Below are 605 nucleotides of genomic sequence, written 5' to 3'. Positions count from 1 at the left end.
TCTCCTGATCCTCCTCAACTGAGGAAACACAGACCTCTGAATCCCCTCAGCCACATCACTCTCAACACTCCCCACTTGCACCCAGCATCTCCTCCATTACCTGAGAGACTAGCCCCACCTGAACCCCCTCCTGTACCCCATTACTTGTACTGGGCATCTCCTCCATTACCTTGGTGACTAGCCCCACCTGAACCCCCTCTTGTACCCCATTACTTGTAGTGGGCATCTCCTCCACTACCGTTGAGACTAGCTCCACATCTAGCTCCACATGAACCCCCTCCTGTACCCCATCACTCGTACTGGGCATCTCCTCACCAGAGGAAATGGCTCCCCAGATCCGTCCTTATTGCCTACAATAATATTTTTCTGCTGCATAACAGACGCTATGTTCCCCTCTGGTACAAGTTGCAACTCCGTACCCTCAACACAGACAACTTGTTCCTCAACAACAGGTTCTTGTGACTGCTCTACCACTGTCAGTCCACCTCTCCCTACATCAGTGGGCCCAAGCGTTAAGAGGACCACCTGCGCCCCTCCCTCCGCCTTTTCACTTTTCAGAGAAAAAAGCGGCATAACTTGAATAAACATACCTTTAAAAATCAAGA

This window comes from Salvelinus namaycush, chromosome 24 (genome assembly GCF_016432855.1).
Source record: "Salvelinus namaycush isolate Seneca chromosome 24, SaNama_1.0, whole genome shotgun sequence".
Taxonomy (NCBI): Eukaryota; Metazoa; Chordata; class Actinopteri; order Salmoniformes; family Salmonidae; genus Salvelinus; species Salvelinus namaycush.
This window is presented reverse-complemented; position numbering follows the sequence as displayed.